The sequence below is a fragment of the Eschrichtius robustus genome, chromosome 10 (genome assembly GCF_028021215.1).
Source record: "Eschrichtius robustus isolate mEscRob2 chromosome 10, mEscRob2.pri, whole genome shotgun sequence".
Taxonomy (NCBI): Eukaryota; Metazoa; Chordata; class Mammalia; order Artiodactyla; family Eschrichtiidae; genus Eschrichtius; species Eschrichtius robustus.
This window is the reverse complement of record NC_090833.1, coordinates 95,649,335-95,676,539: the sequence shown is the minus strand read 5'-3', so window position 1 is coordinate 95,676,539 and position 27,205 is coordinate 95,649,335. Positions and strand designations below refer to the sequence as shown.

Genomic DNA, 27,205 nt, shown 5'->3' with positions numbered 1-27,205 from the left:
AATATAAAATAAATAGAGCTTCTTAAGAAAATATTTTCAATTTAAAAAATAGAAAAGGAGAGATTCCTAACTCATTTCTGAGGCTAGTATTAGCCTTAAAAGGCCTTGTAAGAAAGTTACAAATCAATATCCCTTATGAAAATAGACATAAAATTTTCTAATAAAATTATAGCAAATTAAATCCAGAAATTTATAAAAGGAATAATACATCACAACCAAGTGGGGGTTTTCTTGTGATGCAAAGCTAGTTAAACAGACAGAGATCATTGATGCAATCCACTATATTAATCAACTAAAGGATGATTTGGCAATTGTTTTTCAGTAAAGAACCAGATAGTAAATAGTTTAGGCTTTGTGAGTGACATACAGTTTTTATAGCATATTCTTCTTCTTTTTACAATACTTTAAACATATGAAAAAATCATTTTTTGGCTTGTGGCCTCTAAAGAAATAGTCAAAGGGCAGGGTTTGGCCTGTGAGTCACAGTATGCTGACCCCTGGACTAAAATAATTAAAACCACATGATTATATCAATTGATACAGAAAAAGAACTTGAAAAATTCAACATCCATTCAACATTAAAACTCTAGTAAATTAGGAATAGAAAGCATCTACAAAAAAATTCTATAGCTAACATCATACTTAGTAGTGAAAGATTTAATGTTTTACCCCAGGATCAAGAACAAAGCAAAGATATATATTTTTTCCACTCCTATTCAACACCATAGGTTGGTTGACAAGCCAGTGCAATAAAGCAAGGGGAAAAAAACATAGAGATTGGAAAGGATGACATGATTGTTAAAGTAGAAATCTCCAGAATCTATTTTAAAAGCTACTGGAATGAATAAGTGACTGTAGCAAAGTTGCATAATAAAAAGTCAATGCACAAAAATTAAAATGTAATTTATATAATATTAATGAAAAATAGGAAACCAAATCTGTTTTTTAAATACCATTTACAATAGCTTCTTTTAAAAAAAGGAAATACTTTGATATAAATCTAACAAACGTGCAGGAGCTGTACACTTAAAACTAAAAAAAGCTAATGAAAGAAATCAAAGGATGTCTAAAAAATCTAAATAAATAGAGAGGTATATCATGCTCATGGATTGAAAGACTCTATATAGTTAAAATGTCAATTCTTTAAAAAATGATCTATAGACTAACACAATTCCAATAAAAATCCCAGCATCACTCACTGTATATATTGACAAGTTAACTTTAAACTCTTTATAGAAAGTCATAGGAATGAGAGTAGCCAAAATAAATTTGAAAAGAAAAATATTTGACTTTAAGACTTACTGTAAAGTCACAGTTATTAAGACAGTGTGGTAATGGTGAGATGATAGACACGTAGATCAATGGAACAGAACAGAGAGTCCAGGTATGAATCCACACAAATACAGGCTTTTTTACTAAGGTAAAATTTACATGAAATGAAATTCATCATGTTAACCATTTTTAAGAGTACAATTCAGTGCTATCGTTAGTACTAAGGTCTGTAGTAATTTCCTCACTTTCATTTCTGATTTTAGTAATTTGAGTTTTTCTCTTTTTTGGTCACTCTAGCTAAAGGTTTGTCAATTCTGTTGCTCTTTTAAAATAAATTTGGTTCATTTATTTTCCCTCTTGTTTTTCTATTCTCTATTTATCTCCACTCTAATATTTATTATTTCCTTCCTTCTACTAGTTCTGTGTTTAGTTTGCTCTTCTTTTTCTAGTGCTTTACGGTGCAAAGTTAGGTGACTGATTTGAGATATTTTTTAATGTAGGCATTTAAAGCTATAAATTTCCCTCTGAACTTATCTCACTGCATCCCATTAAGTTTTGGTATAGCATGTTTATGTTTTTGTTTTCATTTGTCTTAAGGTATTTTCTAACTTCTCTTGCGATCTTTTCTTTGGCCCATTCGTTGTTTAAGAGTGTGTTGTTAGTGTGCACATATTTGTGAATTTTCCAGTTTTCCTTCTGTTAGTGTCAGGGCAATTTCATAAGAATTTCTTTATTTACTTGGGCAAGGGAAGAAATTCATGAGTAGACCAGAAGAAGCAGAAATTTTGTGGAATGGATTCTGGCTCTCTTCACAGGGCTACTTTTTTCAACATTTAATAAAATAAGATTATATTTTACTGAAATGACTCTCTCCAGCATTGACAGTGACAACTACAGGGAAACTTAATTTTTGATCCTGAGATAGGGGGGAGGAGAAAAGGTCGACTGGAGACCTGCCTTCTCCCATAAGAATGAGAGATGATAATACAGATGCTCATTCCTTCTACTCCAGCAATAAGATGTAAACCTTGCATTTGGTATGGTCTGGAAATAGAGCACTTTGTTTAGTCAGATATTACTGTTGTCAGAAAGTTACATACTTTCGTTTAAAATGCCAACTTTTCTACGTTTCACACTAGTAAAGGCACATTTAAGTTGATTTTATTTATAACGGTCATGAGATAATGATAGCTGTAGTACCATAGTTCATTTCACCGCCTCTCCAATTCCTAGAAATTCGACTTCATAGAAATGCCCAATGAACAACTGACTGGTAGCAGTTTAATGGTTCTCCTGTGAAACCTCTTAGAACTGATTTCAGATTGGAAGTATTACTACAGTGAGAAGTGAATTACTGTAATACCTTTTTTGTTGGCTAACATTTTACAAATTTTTCTCTGAAGGGTTTCACAGATGTGATTTCAGGATGGAGTTGGAAAAGTGAGAGTCCACTACTGCAGAAGAAACAAAAGGACAGGTTCCTCTCCAGGTATATAATACCATAAATAAATGATCATATGCGCCACTTTTTGAAATTACGATGGCTATCCTCAAGGGGAAATTGGAAGAGGTGAATTTCGAATTGCCAAAATATCTTGGCCTGTTTTTAGTTTCCTGAACAAGGTGCTGAGCTAGAGGAGCTCTGAAGTCCATTGCATCTCAAGGTTTTTATTCTCCCTGACCAGAGATCATAAAGGAAGCCAGCAGCCATTTCGGGGCTGATGGAGGTGTGCTGGGTTTACAGATGCCAAGCTGGCAAGCCCCAAGCTGGCTCCATGGGGTGAACCTCTGCTCTCAGTTCATGCTGGAAGCCACTCCCAATTAGGACATAACCTGCACTGAGGTTAATGACTGAGGATATGGGTACCCTGTGGATATTTTCAGAAATGCCAAATTTCACACACTGTGGTTGTTTGACTATAATGGCTAATAAACTTTAACAATGTTTTTGCAAGGAACTTTATGACGAACACCATACTAGGCTGATTGTATGGTATTGTTAATGGTGTCTTCATGAAATTTATTACATATATTTATTTACTCATGAACTATTACTAATTTATGGGACATCATATTTGCTTTCTAATCCTAGTGATATTCTTTCCTACCAGAACAAAAAATTAATTCTGTGTCAAAGAAGCCTTGGTTTGATTAGATTCTTATGGAAATACTCAATACTGATACTCCTCTAACAGATGTATTCTCACCAATTTTTCTTCTATTATGAAAAATTTTGTCACATTTTATATTTATATACAAAGTGTGTGTGTGTATAGAGACAGAGAGGTTGGCTTTCAACTTTCAGAAGTGACCTAAATTTGTTTTTATTCTCATTTTGTATTATACAACTCTAAGCCATTATTAATATTTTACTTCATTTTAAAGTAAAAATAAAATGATGGTGTTGGTTTTGAGGCTTCAAGTTGTTTCAGGGATTGAGGCAGGAGGTAGATGGGTCCCAGGCTGAACGGTCTCTCCCCTGTGGACAGGAACTCCATAATAGCAGGAACCCCATAAAAGCAGGATGATGGAGGAGGTTGGGCCCTGCTCAGATAAGAGATAAAAGACCACATGTTCCTCATTCTTGAAGTCAAGGAGACCTTCTCGACTATACATGCACAGAAAGGCTCCATGGAGGTCAAAAAGGGAGGGGGGGCCACCCCATAGTAAGTGATGCCAACTACCTATAGGCCTCTTCACCAGAATCCAACTTGGCTAAGAGATGCGCACGCACACATGGGAGGACCCTGAGATAAACCAAATACAGACTCAGAACCAGGCAGGGCAAGATGATTGGTCTAAGGAAACCCAGAAGAAATGCCCCATAAAAGTGATACAAACTACCACGAGGGTGCGACTCTCTCTCTGAGCCCACCTGTGTGTCTATCCACATGTACTGTACTCTTTTCCTCCTAATAAACACTTTACTTGTTTCACTACTTTCCGTCTCTATGTGGAAATTCATTTCCACACAGCTGACGGGCCAGGGACTTGTCACCGGCCACTGGTCCCTGGCAGTGTGGTGGCTAGGATTCAGCGCTCTCACTGCCATTGCCCGACCTCAATCTCTGCCTGGAAACCAAAATCCTGCTTCAAGCCGCTACAGGCCAAGGCCACCTGCGATCAGGATGATGCTGTTTTACCAAACAAACATTCTTTTCACGTTAACAGGTTTAAAAATTGCTCAATATCAAAGTATTTCTTCAAGTCATCCTTTAAGAAATTAGATTTCCCCACAAATGCAGAGCTTTGAATTCCAGCATATAATTTATTAAATTCTTTTTTCATACTTGAAATAATCACAAGAGTTGGTGGATGCCACATTTCTGAAGCCCTGACATTAAGGAACTAAGCTGAAAGGATATTTCCCAGGCTTAGGGTTTCAGGAAATTGCAGGTGGAGTAATGTCAACAGTTCACAGGACTCTGATATAGATCACTAGTTTTCATTCTCCCAAATAGAAAAACTCGCCATGTGACCCTTCATTGGCTGCTCTAGTAAAGCAATTTGAATTTTGCTGACCTAAAGTAAGTGAACAGTTTATACAAGCTTTAAGTATTGGTCATTTGAAAGAATTCTCTTGTTTCTGAGTATCGTGCCTTTTATGTTTCTAATGATACTTGCTTGGAATTCCTAAAAAATATAATTATTTTTACTTTGGAAAGTGCTGAAGTATAGAGTACAGTATAGGATAGGTATGTGGTATGAGGTTTGTTATTTAATTTCCTTAATTTAGGGTTGTTAATAATTTTCCTGAATCAAACCATTTCATTTGTATACTGCCTTTGTCATGATTTTGGAAATGTACTCTATGTCTTATTGTCATTATTATTCATGAAATTCTTTAGGAATTTACATTCTTTCTTCGGTTGGGCTGTGCAAATGGGAAGCCACTTTTCTTCCTGCCATATACAAATTTATCCAGCCCACCATAGATATGTAAAACTGCATGAGATTTTTTCAAAGAGAAAAGTTAATACACATCTTTCTTTTTTTATTTCCACAGTTACCTGAACCATAACCATTTTATTTTGAGGGATGATTAGTGTACTGAAGGAGAGTGATGATGACAACTGCTTTTCTTGCTGAACTTGAGAAGATAAAAAAAATAAAGAGGTGAAGAACAGGTTAGTGAGGTAAGATTATATTTTTATTTGTTATTTCCATGCTACTGAACCTCAGTATTAAAAATACTTCAGGTTAAACATTATCTTCCTTATGATAGCAATTATACTGCCCTTGTGAATGTTTTACTATACCTTTAGAGCTATGAATCTGAGATTGTAAGTCTCCATGTCATGATAGGAGTTACTCATCTGTACTTTTGTCCAACTCTCCCATTTTTCTGCCATGTTGCCTATTTTTCATTAATTTGCAAGAGTTGTTTATATGTTCTTTCAATGAGCTGTTTGATACTTACAGTGTAAACTGCTGATCACTTTTTTTGTGGTGGTTTATGATAAACAAAGTATTCCATTTTAAGTTCCTAAACATCAATATTCTCTTTAAAGCTTAGGGCTATTTATTCATTGTTTTGGTGACACATTACAATTTTATTTCATTTTCTTACTTTTAAAGTTGAGGTAAAATTCATACAACATTACATAAAATTCACACAAAACAAACCATTTTAAAGCAAACAATTCAGGGGCATTTAGTATTTTCACAATGTTGTGCAAACACTGTCTCTATCAAAACATTCATCACATATTCATTGCCCCAAAAGAAAACCCCATACTCACTGAGGAGTTACTCCCCACCCCCCTTATTGTTAGGGCTGAATAATATTCCATTGTATGTATACACCACAATTTGTTTATCCATTCATGTGTTGATGGACATTTGGGTTAACTTTTTGATTATTGTGAATAGTGCTGCTATGAACATTCAATAAGTTTTTGTGTAGACAGATGTTTTAAATAATCTTGGGTATACACATAAGAGTGGAATTGCAGGGTCATGTGGTAACTTCATGCTTTCCAAGTTGGCTGCACTATTCTACATTTCCACTACCAATGAATGAGGATTCCAATTTCTCCACATTTTTGCCAACACTCGATACTGTCTGCCTTTTTAATATATCCATCCATATAGGTGTAAAGTGCTATCACATTGGTTTTTTATTTTAACATCTTTATTGGAGTATAATTGCTTCACAATGGTGTGTTAGTTTCTGCTTTATAACAAAGTGAATCAGCTATACATAAACATATATCCCCATATCTCCTCCCTCTTGCGTCTGCCTCCCACACTCCCTCTCCCACCCCTCTAGGTGGTCACAAAGCACTGAGCTGATCTCCCTGTGCTGTGCGGCTGCTTCCCACTAGCTATCTATTTTACATTTGGTAGTATATGTAAGTCCATGCCACTCTCTGACTTCGTCCCAGCTTACCTTTCCCCCTCCCCTTGTCCTGAAGTCCATTCTCTACGTCTGCGTCTTTATGCCTGTCCTGCCTCTAGGTTCTTCAGAACCTTTTTTTTTTTTTTAGATTCCATATATATGTGTTAGCATACAGTATTTGTTTTTCTCTTTCTTACTTCACTCTGTATGACAGACTCTAGGTACATCCACCTCACTACAAATAACTCAGTTTTGTTTCTTTTTATGGCTGAGTAATATTCCATTGTATATATGTGCCACATCTTTATCCATTCATCTGTTGATGGACACTTAGGTTGCTTGCATGTCCTGGCTATTGTAAATGGAGCTGCAATGAATATTGTGGTACATGACTCTTTTTGAATTATAGTTTTCTCAGGGTATATGCCCAGTAGTGGGATTGCTGAGTCATATGGTAGTTCTATTGTTAGTTTTTTAAGGAACCTCCATATTGTTTTCCATAGTGGCTGTATCAATTTACATTCCCACCAACAGTGCAAGAGGGTTCCCTTGTCTCCACACCCTCTCCAGCATTTATTGTTTGTAGATATTTTGATGATGGCCATTCTGACCAGTGTGAGGTGATAGATACCTCACTGTAGTTTTGATTTGCATTTCTCTAATGATTAGTGATGTTGAGCATCCTTTCATGTGTTTGTTGGCAATCTGTATATCTTCTTTGGAGAAATGTCTATTTAGGTCTTCTGCCCATTTTTGGATTGGGTTGTTTGTTTTTTTGTTATTGAGCTGCATGAGCTGCTTGTGTATTTTGGAGATTAATCCTTTGTCAGTTGCTTCATTTGCAAATATTTTCTGCCATTCTGAGGGTTGTCTTTTCGTCTTCTTTATGGTCTCCTTTGCTGTGCAAAAGTTTTTAAGTTTCATTAGGTCCCATTTGTTTATTTTGGTTTTTATTTCCATTTCTCTAGGAGGTGGGTCAAAAAGGATCTTGCTGTGATTTATGTCATAGAGTGTTCTGCCTATGTTTTCCTCTAAGAGTTTGATAGTGTCTGGCCTTACATTTAGGTCTTTAATCCATTTTGAGTTTATTTTTGTGTATGGTGTTAGGGAGTGTTCTAATTTCATTCTTTTCCATGTAGCTGTCCATTTTTCCCAGCACCACTTATTGAAGAGGCTGTCTTTTCTCCATTGTATATTCTTGCCTCCTTTATCAAAAATAAGGTGACCATAGGTGTGTGGGTTTATCTCTGGGCTTTTTATCCTGTTCCAATGATCTATATTTCTGTTTTTGTTCCAGTATCATACTGTCTTGATTACTGTAGCTTTGTAGTATAGTCTGAAGTCCAGGAGCCTGATTCCTCCAGCTCCGTTTTTCTTTCTCAAGATTGCTTTGGCTATTTGGGGTCTTTTGTGTTTTTATACAAATTGTGCAATTTTTTGTTCTAGTTCTGTGAAAAATGCCATTGGTAGTTTCATAGGGATTGCTTTGCATCTGTAGATTGCTTTGGTTATTATAGTCATTTTCACAATGTTGATTCTTCCATTTCAAGAACATGCTATATCTCTCCATCTGTTTGTATCATCTTTAATCAGTGTCTTATAGTTTTCTGCATACAGGTCTTTTGTCTCCTTAGGTAGGTTTATTACTAGGTATTTTATTCTTTTTGTTGCAATGGTAAATGGGGATGTTTCCTTAATTTGTCTTTCAGATTTTTCATCATTAGTGTATAGGAATGCAAGAGATTTCTGTGCATTAATTTTGTATCCTGCTACTTTACCAAATTCATTGATTAGCTCTAGTAGTTTTCTGGTAGCATCTTTAGGATTCTCTGTGTATAGTATCATGTCATCTGCAAACAGTGACAGCTTTACTTCTTTTCCGATTTGGATTCTTTTTATTTCTTTTTCGTATCTGATTGCTGTGGCTAAATCTTCCAAAACTATGTTGAATAATAGTCGTGAGAGTGGACAACCTTGTCTTGTTCCTGATCTTAGAGGAAATGGTTTCAGTTTTTCACCATTGAGAATGATGTTGGCTGTGGGTTTGTCATATATGGCCTTTATTATGTTGAAGTCAGTTCCCTGTATGCCTACTTTCTGGAGGGTTTTTATCATAAATGGGTGTTGAATTTTGTCAAAAGCTTTTTCTGCATCTATTGAGGTGATCATATGGTTTTTCTCCTTCAATTTGTTAATATGGTTTATCACATTGATTGATTTGCATATATTGAAGAATCCTTGCATTCCTGGGATAAACCCCACTTGATCATGGTGTATGATCCTTTTAATGTGCTGTTGGATTCTGTTTGCTAGTATTTTTTTTAAAAATAAATTTATTTATTATTTTTGGATGCATTGGGTCTTTGTTGCTGTGCTCAGGCTTTTCTCTAGTTGTGGCGAGGGGGTCTACTTTTCGTTGTGGTGTGCGGGCTTCTCAGTGTGGTGGCTTCTCTTGTTGTGGAGCACAGGCTCTAGGTGTGCGGGCTTCAGTAGTTGTGGCTTGAGTGCTCTAGAGTGCAGGCTCACTAGTTGTGGCACATGGGCTTAGTTGCTCTCCATCATGTGGGATCTTCCCGGACCATGGCTCGAACCCATGTCTCCTGCACTGGCAGGCAGATTCTCAACCACTGTGCCACCATGGAAGCCCTGTTTGCTAGTATTTTGTTGAGGATTTTTGCATCTATGTTCATCAGTGTCATATTGGTTTTTAAATTTTTTATTTCCTTGGGACTTCCCTGGTGGCACAGTGGTTAAGAATCTGCCTGCCAATGCAGGGGACGCGGGTTCGAGCCCTGGTCTGGGAAGATCCCACATGCCGCAGAGCAACTAAGCCTGTGCACCACAACTACTGAACGTGCACTCTGGAGCCTGTGAGCCACAATTACTGAGCCTGAATGCCACAACTACTGAAGCCTGCGCGCCTAGAGCCTGTGCTCTGCAACGAGAAGCCACCACAATGAGAAGCCCGTGCACCTCAGCAAAGTGTAGCCCCCGCTCGCCGCAACTAGAGAAAGCCTGCACACAGCAACGAAGACCCAATGCAGCCAAAAATAAATAATATGTGAATAAAATTTGTATTTCCTTAATGTCTGCTGTTGTTGAGAGTCTTTTCATGTGCTTATTGGCCATTTATATACCTTCTTTGGAGAAAGGTCTACTCAGATCCTTAGCCCATTTTAAATTGGATTATTTATTTGTTATTGATTTGTAAGAGAGTTCTTTATATATTCCAGATACACATCCCTAAGATACAGGATTTGAAAAAAATTCCTATTGTGTGCATTTTCTTTTATCTTTCTTGATAGTGTCTTTTGAAACCCAAAGCTTTTACTTTTGTTTGATGAAGTACAATTTATCAATTTTTTTCTTTGGTTGCTTGTGCTTTAGTTGTCCTATTTAAGAAAACATTGCCCAATCTGAAGATTTACATCTGTTTTCTCAAAGCTTTATAGTTTTACTTCTTACATTTATGCCTATGATCTATTAATTTGTGTGTATGCTGTGAGATAAGGGTCCAACTTCATTCTTTTGCATGTGGCTATTCAATTGTTCTTAGCACTATTTGCCCATTGAATTTTCTTGGCACCCTTGTTGAAAACCAATTGACCATAAATGTATGAATTTTTTCTGGACATTTAATTCTATTTCATTTATCTCTATGTCTATTCTTATGCCAGTACCACAGAATCTTCATTACTGTAGCTTTATGGTATATTTTGAAATGTGGTAATGTGGAGTCCTCCAACTTTTTGGGTCCTTGAGACTGGCCCTTCCTCACTGAATGGTCTCAGCACTCTTGTCAAAAATCATTTGATCCTATATGTGAGGGCTTATTTCTGGGTTGTCTATTCTGTTCCATATATATATATATATCTTTATGCCAGTACCACACTGTTTTGATTATTGTAACTGTTTAGTATATTTTGAAATCAGGGATGGTGATTTCTCTAGTTTTGGTCTTCTTTTTCAAGATTTTTTTGGCTATTTGGGGTCCCTTGAGATTTCATATGAATTTTGTTTCTGCAAAAACCTCTGTTGGGTTTTTGACAGGGATTGCATAAAATCTATAGATCTCTTTGGCAAGCATTTACCTATTAACAACATTAAATTTTTCAATTCATGAACATAGCATGTCTTTCCATTTATTTGTGTCTTCTTTAATTTCTTTCATCAATATTTTATAGTTTTCAGTGTACTAGTCCTTCACCTCCTTAATTAGGTGTATTTCTAAATATTTTACTATTTTTGGTGCTATTTATTGTAAGTGGAATTGTTTCTCAATTATCTTTCAAATTGTTCATTGTTAGTGTAGAGAAATCTGATTTTTGTGTTGATTTTTTATCCTGCAACTCCACTGAACTTATTTAATGGTTTCCTTTGCTGTGCAAAACTTTGAAGTTTAATTAGGTCCCATTTATTTCTTTTTGCTTTTATTTCCATTCCTCTAGGAGAGGGATCTAAAAAATTATTGCTGTGATTTATGTCAAAGAGTGTTCTGCCTCTGTTTTCCTCTAGGACTTTTATAGTATCCAGTCTTATGTTTAGGTTTTTGATCTGTTTTGAGCTTATTTTTGTATATGGTGTTAGAGAATGTTCTAATTTCATTCTTTTACATGTAGCTGTCCAGTTTTCCCAGCACCTCTTGTTGAACAGACTGCCTTTTCTCCACTGTATATTCTTGCCTCCCATGTCATAGATTAATTGATCATAAGTGCATGGGTTTATTTCCGGGCTTTCTATCCTGTTCCATTGATCTATATGTTTGTTTTTTTGTGCCAGTACCATACTGTTTTGATTGCTGTAGCTTTTGTGAAGTCAGGTAGTGTCATTCCTCCAGCTCTGTTCTTCTTTCTCAAGATTGCTTTGGCTATTCAGGATCTTTTGTGTTTCCATAGAAGTTAAAATTTTTTTGGTTCTAGTTGTGTGAAAAATGCCATTGGTAATGTGATAGGGATTGCATTGAATCTGTAGCTTTCCTTGGGTAGTATGGTCATTTTAACAATATTGATTCTTCCAATCCAAGAAGAGTAGATCTTTCCATTTGTTTGTGTCATCTTCAATTTCTTTCATCAGCATCTTATAGTTTTGGGAGTACAGGTCTTTTGCCTCCTTAGGTAGGTTTATTCCTAGGTATTTTATTCTTTTTGATGCAATAGTAAATGGGATTGTTTCCTTAATTTCTCTTTCTGGTATTTTATTGTTAGTGTATAGGAATGCAACAGATTTTTGTATATTAATTTTGTATCCAGCACTTTATCGCTGAGGTCTAGGAGTTTTCTGGCAGCATCTTTAGGATTTTTTATGTATAGCATCATGTCATCTGCAAACAGTGACAGTTTTACTTTTTCTTTTCCCATTTGGATTCCTTTTATTTCTTTGTCTTCTCTGATTGCTGTGACTAGGACTTCCAATACTATATTGAATAAAATTGGCGAGAGTGGGCATCCTTGTCTTGTTCCTGAACTTAGAGGGAATGCTTTCAGTTTTTCACTGTGAGTATGATGGTAGCTGTGGGTTTGTCATATATGACCTTTATTATGTTGATGTATATTCCCTCTATGCCCACTTTCTGAAGAGTTTTTTTATCATAAATGGTTGTTGAATTTTGTCAATTTTTTTCTGCATCTTTTGAGATGATCATATGGGTTTTATTCTTGAATTTGTTAATGTGGTGTATCACACTGATTGATTTGTGGATATTGAAAAATCTTTGAATCTCTGGGATAAATCCCACTTGATCATGATGTATGATCATTTTAATGTGTTGCTGGAGTTGGTTTGCTAGTATTCCATTGAGGATTTTTGCATCTATGTTCATCAGTGATATGGGCTTGTAATTTTCTTTTTTTGTGATATCGTTGTCTGGTTTTGCAATCAGGGTGATGGTAGCCTCATACAATGAGTTAGGAAGTGTTTCTTCCTCTGCAATTTTTTGGAATAGTTTCAGAAGGATATCTGTGAAGTCTTCTCTAAATGTTTGGTAAAATTCACCTGTGAAGCCATCTAGTCCTGAACTTTTGCTTGGTGGGAGTTTTTAAATTACTGATTTAATTTTATTACTGGTGATTGCTCTGTTCATATTTTCTATTTCTTCCTGGTTCAGTCTTGGGAGATTGTACCTTTCTAAGAATGTGTCCATTTCTTCTAGGTTGTCCATTTTATTGGCATATATTGAATAGTTGCCTGTAGTAGTGTCTTATGGTCCTTTGTACTTCTGTGTGTTTTTCATTTCTAATTTTAAGGATTTGGGCCCTCTCCCTTTTTTTTCCTGATAGGTCTGGCTAAAGATTTGTCAGTGTGTTTAACTTTTCAAAGAACCAGCTTTTAGTTTTATTAATCTTTTCTATTGTTTTTTTAGTCTCATTTATATCTGCTCTGACCTTTATGATTTCTTTCTTTGTACTAACTTTGGGTTTTGTTTGTTCTTTCTCTAGTTGCTTTAGTTGTAACATAAGGTTGTTCATTTGACATTTTTCTTGTTTCCTGTGGTAAGTTTGTATCACTATAAGCTTCCCTCTTAGAACTGCTTTTTTGTGTCCCATAGGTTTTGGATCATCATGTTTTCATTTTCATTTGTCTCTAGGTATTTTTGACTTCCTCTTTGATTTCTTCAGTGATCCATTGGTTGTTTATTAGCATGTCATTTAGCCTTCACATGTTTGTGTTTTTTGCAGTTTTTTTGCTTATAGTTGATTTCTAGCCTCATAGTGTTGTGGTCAGTAAAGATGCTTGATATGATTTCAGTTTTCTTAAATTTACCAAGGCTTGCTTGGTGGCCCAGCATGTGATCTATCCTGGAGAATGTTTCATGTGCACTTGAAAAGAATGTGTATCCTGCTGCTTTTGGATGGAATGCTCTATAAATATCAATTAAGTCTATGTGGTCTCATGTGTCAGTTTCCTTTAGTACATTCACAATATTGTGCAACCAGTACCTATAAGTTCCAAAACATTTTCATCACCTCAAAAAACACCACATACCCACTGCACAGTCACTTCCATTCTCCCCTATTCTACCTCCTCATAACCATCTGTCTTCTGTGTCTATATGTTTACCTATGGCTATTTCATATAAATGGAATTGTAAACTACATCATCTTTTGTGTATGACTTCTTTCATTTAGCATAGCTTTTATTTTTATTTATTTATTTATTTTGTTTATTTTTATTTTTGGCTGCATTGGGTCTTTGTTGTTGTGCATGGGCTTTTCTCTAGTTGTGGCGAGTGGGGGCTACTCTTCGTTGCAATGCACGGGCTTCTCATTGTGGTGGCTTCTCTTGTTGTGGAGCATGGGCTCTAGGCATGCGGGCTTCAGTAGTTGTGGTGCACAGGCTTAGTTGCATCCATGGCATGTGGGATCTTCCTGCACCAGGGCTCGAACCCGTGTCCCTGCATCGGCAGGTGGATTCTTAACCACTGCACCACCAGGGAAGGCCCTAGCTAGCTTTTAACTATTCACCCACATTGTAGCGTTTATGAGTACTTCATTCCTTTTTATGGCTGAATAACATTTCATTGTATGTATATATTACAATTTGTTTATCCACTTATCTGTTGATGGACATTTGGGTTGTTTCCATCTTTTGGCTATTATAAATAATACTGCTGTAAAGATCTGTGCTCAGGTTTTGGTTTGAACCCCTGTCTACAATTAGTTTGAGTCTACAGTTAGGAATGGAATTGCTGGGTTGTATGGAGTTCTGTTTTTAACTTTTCAAGGAACTGTCAAACTGTTTTTACACAATGACTGAACCATTTTATACTCCCTACAGCAATGTACAAAGGTTCCAATTTCTGCACATCCTTACCAACACTTGTTATTTTTTTCTTTCTTTTTTTTAAAATTTTAGCCATCCTAGTGGGTGTGAAGTGGTATCTCATTGTGGTTTTGATTTTCATTTTCCTAATGACTAATGATGTTGAACAGTTTTCATGTTGGAGAAATGTCTATTCAAGTCTTTTGCCCATTTTTTAATAGAGTTGCTTTTTGTTGTTGAGTTATGAAAGTTATTTATATATTCTGGATACCAAACACTTATCAGGTATGTGATTTGCAAATATTTTCTTCTATTCTATAAGGTTATCTTTTCACCTTTTGATAATCTCATTTGGTGCACAAAAGTTTTTAATTTTGATGAAGTTCAATTTTTTCATCCTCAATAATATTAACAGCTAATTTCTCATCAGAAACCATGGAGGCCAGATGCAGTAGTATTGCAGGAAAATGGGGCATAAGAGGATGGTCATGTCTCAGGTCTCAGGTGAGTTCCTGGGATGGACTGCCAAGAAAGGGTCCCTGGCTTCACGCAGGAAACAATTCAAGAGCAAGCCATAGTAAAGTGAAAGTGAGTTTATCTAAAGTGATACACCTTCAACAGACAGAACGCAGGCCATCTAAGAAAGTGAGAGTGGCCCCGAGGTATGGGGTTGTTAGTTTTATGGGCTGGGTAATTTCATAGACTAACAAGTGGGAGGATTATTCCAACTGTTTTGGGGAAGAGGCAGGGATTTCCATGACATGGGCCACTGCCCACTTTTTGGCCTTTTATGGTCAGCCTTGGAACTGTCATGGCACCTGTGGGTGTGTCACTTAGCATGCTAATGTATTACAATGAGCATATAATGAGGCTCAAGGTCTACTGGAAGTTGAACCTTCTGCCATCTTGGACCTAATCAGTTCTAACCATTTTTTGTCGTATCCCATTCTTCTCAATGGCTATGTCATTCTTTTAATGGTTGTGCCCTGCCTCCTTCCATCTTGTCTCAGTATGAGGATATATTCAAGTACTGAGAGGAAAAAAAGCTTGTCAAATGAAGTATTCTATATCCAACAAAACTATCCTTCAAAGATGAAGAAAAATTAACATATTTTGAGCTATACAAAAACAAAGAATTCATTGGTAACAGACCTACCTCACTAAAGGGGTGACATTAGCAAAAATGTCAGAGTAGATAGTTCCAGGGGCCTACCCCTCAATAGAAACACTGAAAAACCGAGTAAAAGTGATAAGAATCAACTTAGTCAGAATTGTTGAAAACAGGTTTATAGCAACCAAGAGAAGGCTGAATCAAGAAAAAGTCAACTTTAAAATGGTAGGAAAGCATTGCAACATTTTTACTTGGACTTGACGTACACCCTTCATCAGCTTGGCAGCGGTCTTGAGAAAAGAAGCTTTCATTCCCAGCATGGGACCCTGGTCCCTGGTTCTAGAGGGAGCAGAGAAGACCTTATTTGCAAAGAATTGTGTTTGTCTGCTTTGTCCTGTCTTGGATACTACCTGAAAGACTGGTAGAAGGTGCCTGTCTGTTTCATCTAATTTGGAATTCTCTCAGGCCAAAAAATTGACTACACAGATGGCATTCCTCAGAAACATTGTAAGGCAAATGAACAAACTTCTTCAGCCCAGGGCAAAGGATTACAGTTGAGGAAAATAATAAATATGCAAAAGCCTGGGAAGAAAAGCTAGAGAAAGACTTCCTTTGGGAAATTAGGGCTTTCAAAAGTGCCTGTGTATAGTGGGTAATTTGGAAAGACATGCATATAACATAGGCGTGACACATGCTCAGAAAAGACCTGAGAAGATTCTGAGCTTTCATCTCTGGCTGATCTCTAGGCTCAGCACAAACAGGAAGTGAAGGTGAAGGCAGAGTTGTAATTGGCCTGGCTATGCAATAAAGGAGTGCCTAAACACGGAATCAATCTGAGAAAACTGGGAGAAGTTTTTATTTTCCTTTTTTTATTCTTAGGCATTAGGGGACTTTTAGCTTCCTAGCAACTTTTCAAACCCTTATGAACATCTCATTACCCAGTTTTTCCTTTTACACTATTTGGCTGGTCTATTGTTTGCCCCCACTATTATTCACTGCCTCAGGTCTCTGCAAATGTAAACAATTGCCTGTAATTGTTCTTGACAAACACCCCCAAAGAAGGCTTTTCACACTGAGCTCTAAGGTCAAATGAATTTAGTCCTCAAAGCAGGGTTTCCAGGGAACCACTGGTCAGATCCAGTCATGATAATTCTCTGGTAATGGAGCTTTGAAAAATCTCCAAACTTGTTCTGATCCTTCCAGTGGCTGGCAGGCTGCTGGTTTTCACTGTGATTGGGGGCTGTTAGTTTTCAAAGCTACCATGGATCTGGAGAGTGGAGGATGGAACTCGTGCAAGTTAAAACACAACAAAACAAACTTAAAAGTTTTTGCACAGCAAAGGAAAACATAAACAGAACAAAAAGACAAGCTATGGACTGGGAGAAAATATTTGCAAATGATGAGACTGACAAGGGCTTAATTTCCAAAATACACAAACAGCTCCTACAAGTCAATAACAAAAAAACAAGCAACCCAATCAAAAACTGGGCAGAAGATCTAACTAGATATTTCTCCAAAGAAGACATACAGATGGCCAACAGGCATATGAAAAGATGCTCAACATCATTAATTATTAGAGAAATGCAAATCAAAACTACAATCACCTCACACCAGTCAGAATAGCCATCATTAAAAAGTCTACCAATATAAATGCTGCAAAGGTTTTGAAGAAAAGGGAAACCTCCTACGCTGCTGGTGGGAATGTAAATTGGTACAGCCACTATGTAAAACAATATGGAGGTTCCTTAAAATACTAAAAATAGAGTTACCATATGATCCAGCAATCCCATTCTTGGGCATATATACAGAGAAAACTCTAATTTGAAAAGATGCATGCACCTCAACGTTCATACCAGTACTATTTACAATAGCCGAGACATGGGAGTGACCTAAATGCCCATCGACAGATGAATGGATAAAGATGTGGTATGTATGTATATGTATGTGTATATATATTGATTAACCAAGATGGTGGAGTAGAAGGACGTGCTCTCACTCCCTCTTGCGAGAACACCAGAATCACAACTGGCTGCTGGAGAATCATCGACAGGAAGACACTGGACTTCACCAAGGAGGATACCCCACGTCCAAGGACAGAGGAGAAGCCACAGTGAGACGGTAGGAGGGGCGCAATCAGAGTACAATCAAATCCCATAACTGCTGGATGGGTGACTCACAGACTGGTGAACACTTATACCACAGAAGTCCACCCACTGGAGTGAAGGTTCTGAGTCCCATGTCGGGCTTCCCAACCTGGGGGTCCGGCAGCGGGAGGAGGAATTCATAGAGAATCAGACTTTGAAGCCTAGTGGGAATTGATTGCAGGACTTTGACAGGACTGGGGGAAACAGAGACCCCACTCTTTGAGGGCGCACACAGAATAGTGTGCGCATTGGGACCCAGGGAAAGGAGCAGTGACCCTGGGGGAGACTGAACCAGACCTACCTGCTAGTGTTGGAGGGTCTCCTGCAGGGGCGGGGGCTGGCTCTGTTTCACCGTGGGGACAAGGACACTGGCAGCAGAGGTTCTGAGAAGTACTCCTTGGCGTGAGCCCTCCCAGAGTCTGCCATTAGCCCCACCAAAGAGCCCAGGTAGGCTCCAGTGTTGGGTTGCCTCAGGCAAAACAACCAACAGGGAGGGAACCCAGCCCCACTCATCAACAGTCAAGTGGATTAAAGTTTTACGGAGCTCTGTCCGCCACAGCAACAGTCAGCTCTACCCACCACCAGAGCCTCCCATCAAGCCTCTTAGATAGCCTCAACCACCAGAGGGCAGACAGCAGAAGCAAGAAAAACTACAGTCCTACATCCGGTGGAACAAAAACCACATTTACAGAAAGACAGACAAGATGAAAAGGCAGAGGGCTATATACCAGATGAAGGAACAAGAAAAGACCCCAGAAAAACAACTAAATGAAGTGGAGATAGGCAACCTTCCAGAAAAAGAATTCAGAATAATGATAGTGAAGATGATCCAGGACTTCGGCATAAGAATGGAGGCAAAGATTGAGAAGATGCAAGAAATGATTAACAAAGACCTAGAAGAATTAAAGAACAAACAAACAGAGATGACCGATACAATAACTGAAATGAAAACTACACTAGAAGGAATCAATAGCAGAATAACTGAGGCAGAAGAACGGATAAGTGACCTGGAAGACAGAATGGTGGAATTCACTGCTGCGGAACAGACTAAAGAAAAAAGAATGAAAAGAAATGAAGACAGCCTAAGAGACCTCTGGGGCAACATTAAATGCAACAACATTCGCATTATAGGGGGTCCCAGAAGGAGAAGAGAGAGAGGAAGGACCAGAGAAGATATTTGAAGAGATTATAGTTGAAAACTTCCCTAACATGGGAAAGGAAAGAGCCACCCAAGTCCAGGAAGCGCAGAGAGTCCCATACAGGATAAACCCAAGGAGAAACACGCCGAGACACATAGTAATCAAAGTGGCAAAAATTAAAGAAAACATGTTTCTAATGTAGTTCACTTTGCATATCCACATAGCAATTTTAGAAAGTAATTGAAAAAATATTTGGAGTCTTTTAAAATGAGAACAATGAGGGAATTCCCTGGAGGTCCAGTGGTTAGGACTCGCCTGGCCCTTTCACTGCCATGGCGTGGGTTTAATCCCCAGTCGGGAAGCTGAGATCCTGCAAACCGTGTGGCGAGGCCAAAAATAAAAATAAAATAAAAGAGAACAATGAAGAAATTGTTTTAGGGGTAGGACTTATTTTTAAGAGTATTAGATTATTTTAAAACAATGGGGAGGATTAACATAAAAGTAGCAGAATATATGACAACTGGGATATTTATTTGTAATTAATTATTTATTTATTTTTTGGGCTGTGTTGGGTCTTCGTTTCTGTGCGAGGGCTTACTCTAGTTGCGGCGAGCCGGGGCCCCTCTTCATCGCGGTGCGCGGGCCTCTCACTGTCACGGCCTCTCTTGTTGCAGAGCACAGGCTCCAGACGCACAGGCTCAGTAGTTGTGGCTCACGGGCCTAGTCGCTCCACGGCATGTGGGATCTTCCCAGACCAGGGCTCAAACCCGTGTCCCCTGCATTGGCAGGCAGACTCTCAACCACTGCGCCACCAGGGAAGCCCCGGCATTGTGTTTTTAGTTTTGGTTTCCAGTTGTTCATTGTTAATATTTGGAAATATGACTAATGTTTTTGTGTTGATCTTGTATCCTGAGACTTTGTTAAAGTAATTGCCACTTATTAATTGCTTCTTAGAGATTTCTTGGGATTTTCTATGCAGACAGTCATGCTATCCATGAGTATGGACAGTAATATTTCTTCCTTTCTAATCTGTGTGTCTTTCTTTCTTTTTCTTGCCATGCTGCACTGGCTAGTACCTACAGTACTAAGTTGAAAAGGAGAGATGAAAGAGGACATTCTGGCCTTCTTTTGAATTTAGGAGGAAAACATTCATTCTCTCACCATTAACTATGATGTTCACTGTCGGGTTTTTGTAGATATTCTTTACTGGGTTGAAGTAGAGCCCTTCTATTCCTGAGAGTTTCTGACATGAATGTGTGTGTTGAAGTTCATCAAATGCTTTTTCTTCCTTAATTGATGTGGCCATGTAGAGTTTCTTCTTCAATCTATTAATATGGCAAATTACGCTGATGATTTTTGAATAGTAAACCAAGCTTGTGTTCCGAGAATAGACTCCAGTTGATCAGAGTGTATTGTTATTTGCTGCCTTCTTCATGTGTTGATTTTATTGTGCAATTTTTTTCCCGTTTCCGTGTGTGAAAGCTTAGATTATTGATCTGAGACCTTCCCTCTTTTCTATTATAAGCATTTAGTGCCATTCGTTTCCCTCTTAATAATGTTTTCTCTGGATCCTTCCACATTTTATGTGTTGTATTTTCATTTTCACTCAGTTCTATTTATCTTAAAAATTTTCCTTGAAATTCCTCTTTAACCATGGATTATTTAGAAGTGTGCATCTTAATTTCCAAATGTTTGGAGGCATTCTACTTCTCGTTCTCATTTTTATACAATTTAAAGCTTAGACTGTGGACACAGTGGAATAAAATGCGATTATGTTTGTTTAGTTATTTTATAGAGGTTCTTCAAATATCACTGGAGTGAAGTTTTCAAATATTAGTTTTACATAGTAGTTCTCAGTCTTTTGCACTTGTAACCATAAGAGAGTTCCCTAAAAATATGTAACCCTGGCTGCTGGAGCCATGTTTATCAGGGGCAGTTCACAGTCACAGGAATAGTGGGGAGTTTCTGGGTCCCCACTGCACACTTTGTTCTGGGCCAGCACACAGGGATCCAGTAGGGATCCAGGGTCCAGGAGAGGGACCCAAACTTTGGGCTCTGGTGTTTATATTGCAGAATCAGGGAAGCCCAGGTCCCGTGTGGGCAGGAACTAGGACCAGCACTGGGACACACAGGACCCAGGTCCAGTCCCTCTCCATGGAACGAGCAGTCAGGCTGAGGGAGGCCCAGCCTCTCTCCTGCTGGTCAGGGCTGAGCCAAGCTGCGGTTGCAGCTGTATTGCTCAGTAGGCCCATGGCTGAGTCACCAGCTATGACAGCCGTAAGCCCTGGCTATGGGTAGTGTCCATGAAGTCTTGAGGAAGGCCGGCCTTCCTCCTGCAGGGAGGCAGTCTTGAACAAGTTAGCCCTGCCCTGTCACTACTTCAACAACCAAAATTTTCATTACTCCCTCTTGCTCCCCAACCCCACTCAGATAAAAGCATAGTTTCTCATGGGGTGGCCAACCTTTTATTTTTCAAACATTATCAACATCATTTCATACAAGAAAGGACATTCGAACTCCAATTAACTAAGAAGCACATATTGCAGAATAGCTCGTTTGCCCTAAAACAAGACCCTTAGCTATTTCCATGGACCATCCTTGATTTCTCCATTATGCTGCTGAGTAGTGCAAAGTTGGTGCTCAAGAACTCCTTGGATGATGGTGTGCTATCAACAGCTGCTGTGAAAGCAAGCAGCTGGCACCCTCGGTGGCTATATGGGCAGAGGAGTTGAGGAGACAGTAGATGATGGCTCTGTGCTGTCAGTGAGGGCTGTCCTCTGCCCGCACCCCTTTTAATCCCTTTGTATCCCTACCACCTGAGGAATGAAGGCAGTGATGAGTTATTGGCAGAATTGCCCTGTCTGATAAGAGGGTCATCTGCAAGCCAGAGGGCCCAAATCCTCCCTGGAACACATCACTCCCTACCCACCACTTAACAATTCCCTTCAAACAAAGGTGCAAATTTGCAATAGCTGTACCGTTAAGATATGCCGTCTGTGATTCGGACAACTGTGACTCCTTGCCCTGTTCTTGGAGGAACATGACATTTTGTAGGGAGAACCCAGGCCAGGTGGCCAAAGTCTCTGTCAAGTCTGTTTCTTCAGCCAATACTTTGATTCAAGTTGAGGGTGGTGGAGATGAGTGGGCCTTCACCATGATAGCCTTTCCCTGGTATCACTGGCCAAGGTTCCCTTTGGTGAACATTACATACAAAAGCTTGCCCAGCACATGCCTCGCTCTCAGCCGAGCCGTGGCCATGCTGCTCCTGGGATTAGGCACCTCCTTTGCACACCCTGTGGATGGTGCTCATTTCCTTGATTCTGTGAATGGGGCATTTGTTAAACTATTATTTCTTGAGGCCTGTAAACTATTATTTCTTGATGTCTGTGCAAGTTTCAATTCTGCAATTTCTATTTCATTCTTCTTACGGATTGAAAAACACTAGTGAAATTCCTCATCATTACAATCTCTGCTCCTTAACATTAACCGTAGTCTTCTTAAAGTCCTTGGTCTTGCTCTCTCAAAGGCTCCCTGGGGCTTGATTCCAGTGGGCTGGTGAGGTGGACACCACTGAGCTTGACAACATGCCATACTCCACCCAAGCCTGGAGATCTCGGTGTCTGGGGGAAAAGGCAGGGGCCGTGAGACAGGAGACAAGAATGGAGGTAAATTCAGGGGTAAAGCCCAGGGAAGAGTCCATATGTCAGTTACAGGTCAGCTATGGGCCCTGTGTCTGAGAAGACGCCCCTCAGTGTGGGATGACCAGCTGCTCTCAGAGAGAGCGAGGCTCCTGGCCCCAGCTTCTCATGTGATACTGGGGCAGATCCTATGCACAGAGGCTGTGGCCTGCAGGGGGCGTGTATCAGCACCTCTGCAGGGTCGAGGGGCCAAAGGGGGCCATGGGCAACCTCTCCCAGGAGAATTCACCTGCCCTGGGGCTGGGGCATCAGTCCCTCAGACCCACACCTTCTACCTTTCTACCTGGGTTCCAAGCCCAGCAAGGCACAATCCTGACTTCCCCAGTGTAGGATTTCCCCAGTGTGTGACAAGCCAGGCTGTGGCCACCTACCCCGAGGGTATAGTTCAGCGCGGCAAAGCCCGCCACTGCCCCCTGGTGAGGCAACTACAACAGAAAGGTGAGCTTTTGAGAGCAAGGGTCAGGAGTCAGGGAGGAGAGGCAGAAACCCAAGAAAGGACCCATCGCCTGAGCCCACATCCTTGTCCACCTCTGTGGGGTCAGTCAGCCTCCAGTGTCTGCTCTGAGATCACAAGACCCCACAGTACTGGCCCTCACAACCACCTGCCTCAGAACAAAACAAGAGGGCACAAGAGCAGGAGGCCCATATGATAAGTGTGGTCTGTTGAGGAGGTGCTCCCTGGGCCAAGTGACAAGACATGGCTTCTCAGGGCACAGCTGCCCCCAGACTCAGCATAAATGTCTGGGCTGTGAGCCCATTGATTCTGGGAAGGGCACCAGCACAAGGTGAACAGATACTCCATACTTTGCGTCAGGCAAGCCAGGAGCCAAGCACTGACAAGCAGCCTGCGTTACACCCTCGTGTTTCACAGGGCAGGAGCCTCGGGGCGGGGGGGATGGGGCCTGCCCTGAGGTCACAGCAGAGAAGGTTTGCTGCTGGAGGGCCACACACAGGACAGCTGTATAGAATGTGATCAAAGGCTCTCTGGTGCTTCATGCCATTCAAAACAAGGGGCTCTTAAACAGCCCGAGGGTAAGATACCGCCAACTCCTTGCTGAAATTTCTGAGCCCATCCTCAGATCCCAAATTCTGCCCAGATTGCCAAAAGTTTCATGGACTTCTGGTCAAGGACCCGATTCATCTGGACTGCTCAGTGCACAGCAAGATTGCCAGGACGGGGCCTAGGGATCTTGCCCACACAACCGTCCCTGACACTTGCTCCTGGAGAACCACCTGCCCAGCTACTGACATCTCCTCCTTCCCTCTCATCAGGCTAAATGCAACTGGGAGAAAGGCAACACAAAAGGAGGCAAATGTGGAAACATAAACCCGACAGTGCTGTCTCCCCCAGCCAAGACTAAGAGTCCATGAGTCTACCCATTGCACTCACTTGAAAGCCCCCACATATCACCAGGAGCACAGAGAGCACACAGGCCATCAGATACACCTGACCTCAATTTCCTCCTGAGAGAGCACTCAGGGGCCTCCCTGGGATTTGGAGGTGTCAACAATTCACTGCATTGTGGCTTATGCCACAGAGCAATTTTGAACAAGGATTATAGTACCGGTAAACTTTAAGCACTGCTTTAAGTCCAATCACTTTATGTTTAAAGAGAGAGGAATTGGGACTTCCCTGGTGGCGCAGTGGTTGGGAATCCGCCTGCCAATGCAGGGGACATGGGTTTGATCCCTGGTCTGGGAAGATCCCACATGCCGCCGAGCAACTAAGCCCGTGCTCCACAATTACTGAGCCTGCGCTCTAGAGCCCACGAACTACGACTACTGAGCCCGTGTGCCACGACTACTGACGCCCGCGCGCCTAGAGCCCGTGCTCCGCAACAAGAGAAGCCACCGCAATGAGAAGCCTGCTCACCGCGACTAGAGAAAGCCTGCGCACAGCAACGAAGACCCAACGCAGCTAAAAACAAATAAATAAATTAATGAATCTGAAAAAAGAGAGAGAGGAATGGAATATTTTAAACAGAGACATATGAGCCCTTTAAAGTGCAAAAACATGTTGCTTACAGCTTTTCACATGGAAAAGGAAACCAAAAGTGACTGGCTTTGCCGTTTTCCTTGAATTTGTCTAGTACTAGCACTAGATAATATTGACGATCTTCACGCTTGATCACAAACAACATGATGTTGTAATATTCAAACTGTTGGTGAAACTTTTTTAATCTCATGATTTACTCTGGAACAATTGTGTTGACATAGGTACTGATGGTGCAAAAGCAAAGGTGGCAGAAGTGCTGGCACCTTAACCCAAATCAAGGAGTAGCACCAAACAGTACTAGTTGGGCTTGTATTCACTATCATACACTTGTATTAACAGTGCCAGTTCCAGTTAAGAATGTTCTGTCTTCAACAGTAAAAATGATTGATGTTAGTATATCTTGACAATTGAAATTGAATATTTTATAATGGATGATGAAATTCAACATACAAACATCACACATCTGTATATCAAAGGGAGTGGGGAAAAGTTAGATCAGATACTGATAAAGAGGAAGTGGATGACATGGATGATAGATGTGAAAAATTAGCTAAAATGTAGCACAGAAAAGAAACGGTCAGAAATTATGAATGAGAAATGTATGGACCTAGAGTCTGCTGGTGGCTTGATTTTGGACTTTGCAGCCTCCAGAACTGTGAGAAATATACGTCTTTTGTTTAAGCCACCCAGTCTGTGGTAGTTTGTTATAGCCCTTTGAGCTAAGACATATTTTAGTACCAAGAGGTAGCAAATACCTAAATATGTGGAAGTGGCCTTGGAATTGGATAGTAGGTAAAGGCTGAAAGAGATTTGAAGTGCATGCTCAAAAAGAGCTGAAATCGCCATAAAGTCCTTTCAGCCTATACCTATTAAAAGTGATTCTGGTGATGGCTCAGAAAGCAAAGAGGCACACTGGAGAGAAAGTCTCCATCTTTGTAGAGAATACAGAAATAATCATGAACAGATAGAAATATGGACGTTAGATGCTATTCTGGTGAGGTCTCCAACAGGAATGAGGAACACATTATTAGAAATTGGAGGAGAGGCAATTCTTATTATAAAGTGGCAAAGAACTTGACTGAACTGTGTTCTAGCGTTTTGGGGAAGGTAGACCTTGTAAGTGATGAAATTGAATATTCATCTGAGGAGATCTCTGAACAAAGTTTGGAAGAAGTAGCTTGGTTCCTCATCACCGCTCCTAGTAAAACACATCAGGAGAAAGATAAATTGAAGACCAAATTGTTAAGCAAAAAGAAATCAGAACTTAGAGATTTGGAAACTTCTCAGCCTATCCATATTTGAAAGTGAGAAAGCTTGTTCTGAAGAAACTCTAAGGGTGCAGCTGAGCAACCCTTTGAAGAAGAGATCATAGGTGTGATATTAATTTAATTAGTCATCTCAGCAGAGGCCAGGAGTAGAGAAGGGACACTGCCAGTTTGAACTAAAGGGGACAGAGAAAGCCAGGCAGAATGAGGAAGGCTGTCAGAATTCTTGGATTCTACAGAATGGGAGACTAGAGCAATTTGGCTGTGAATGTGTACTCCTCTTGACGAAAAGGGAAGAAGGACCCCAAAGGTGATTCCGAGGTCATCGGGTCTGTCAATCCCACCACAGGCCCAGGGGGCCTCAGTTTCAAAGTGTGAGATTGTCGCCCTCACAGAGAGTCATGGTGTAGGTGGAGGCCCTACAGAGAGCTGCAGTGTGGGTGGCACCCCACCAAGCTGAAGGAGTGGGGCTGCCCCACCGAGCTGTGGGGATGATGTTGCCACCCCAGCGGGCCTGGAGGGCAAAGCATCAAACTAAAGAGGGTTATTCTCGTACCTTAAGATCTAATGGGATTGGCCTTGCTAGGCTATGGACTAGCTTGGAAACTGTCACCCCTTCCTTCTTTCCTATTTCTTCCTTTTGGAGTAGGGATGTCTATCATATGCCAGTCCCAACATGGTATTTGGAAACACTTAACTTGTTTGGGTCACAGATTTACAGCTACAGAGGAATTTTGCCTCAGGATGAATAGTACCTCCAGTCTCACCCATATGTGATTTAGATGGTGTTTAGATCAGACTTTGGACTTTAAATTTTACAGTTGATGTTGGAATGAGTTAAGGCTTTTGAGGCTGTTGGGATAGAATGAATGTATTTTGCATAGAATAAGGACACGAATTTTGGGTACCAGGGGCAGAATGCTATGGACGTATATCCCCCCCACCAATTCTTATGTTGAAGCCCTACCCTTCAATGTATTTGGGGATAGGGCCTTTGGGAGGTAATTAGGGCATGGGAATGGAGCTTTCATAATGGGTTTAGTGCCCTTAAAAGAAAAGACACAAGAGAGATCCCTCTTTCTCTCTGCCACGTGAGGACGCGGTAAGAAGACAACCATCTGAAAAGTAGGAAGAGAGCTCTCACCAGGAACTGAATATGGCACCTTGATCTTGGACTTCCAACCTTCAGAACTGTTAAGAAATTACCGTCTGTTTTTCAAGCCACCAGGTCTATGGCATTTTGTTATAGCCGTCCAAGCTGATGAAGACACAGAGACTATATAAGATGGTCTAATATACATACATCCAGGGTTCTAGAAGTAGAGACAGGAGAGAATGAGTAGAAGTAACATATGAAAAAGATAATATTATGTTCTAGATGAGATGAAGAATGTGTACTATCAGTTAATGAAGCAAAATAGATCACATGGAGGATACATTTTTTTAACCTGAAACTAATCACACGTCAAGAAACTGGAGAA

The 27,205-nt window shown here is 39.9% G+C and overlaps 1 protein-coding gene across 1 annotated transcript in view; it reads left to right on the top strand.

The window, feature by feature from the left end:
- The window catches only part of FBXW12 (F-box and WD repeat domain containing 12), a 49,391-nt gene extending 24,587 nt beyond the window's left edge, over positions 1–24,804 (top strand). The window contains exons 6-8 of the mRNA XM_068552974.1: positions 2,676–2,761; positions 5,279–5,408; positions 23,736–24,804. The gene's annotated coding sequence lies outside the window, so the exon portion shown is untranslated. The remainder of the gene's footprint in view (positions 1–2,675; positions 2,762–5,278; positions 5,409–23,735) is intronic.
- The last annotated feature ends 2,401 nt before the right edge of the window (positions 24,805–27,205 follow it).